Genomic DNA, 501 nt, shown 5'->3' with positions numbered 1-501 from the left:
GATGAAGGGCGGGAGGTCAGGGAGGAGGCTCTAGGTGTCTGAAGGTCCTGCTGTCAATGGTGGGATGGAGGAAGCAGCGATGGGCAGGAGGGGGAAGGGTGAGGGAGGGAATGTGATTCTGCAGCAGGACACAGAAAGAGGGAGGATGGAGGCTGTGAGGCATTTGGAAGGCAGTGGGGTCAAGGGAGGCGGTCAATTAGGTCAGGGGAGAAAGTCAGTGAGGTCAGGGGGTACAATCAGAGAGGTCAGGGATCATTCTGGAGCAATGTTTGGAAGGGACCACTCCATTTCAGACACGTTGGGGTTTATGGAGCGTGGATTGAGAAATCTGGAAGAGGACATTGGAATCATGGAGATTCGATGTGGGACGAGCAGGAATAACAGTTCTGTGGTCATGAGGCTGATGGAGTGCAGAGATAGACAATGTTGTGGAGATGGAAATAAGAGGCCTACATGATGGACAGGATGTGGGGTTTGAAGCTGAGACACTGGAGCGTCCAG

Source organism: Rhincodon typus, unplaced genomic scaffold (genome assembly GCF_021869965.1).
Source record: "Rhincodon typus isolate 14 unplaced genomic scaffold, sRhiTyp1.1 hic_rhity00000101, whole genome shotgun sequence".
Classification (NCBI taxonomy): Eukaryota; Metazoa; Chordata; class Chondrichthyes; order Orectolobiformes; family Rhincodontidae; genus Rhincodon; species Rhincodon typus.
This window is presented reverse-complemented; position numbering follows the sequence as displayed.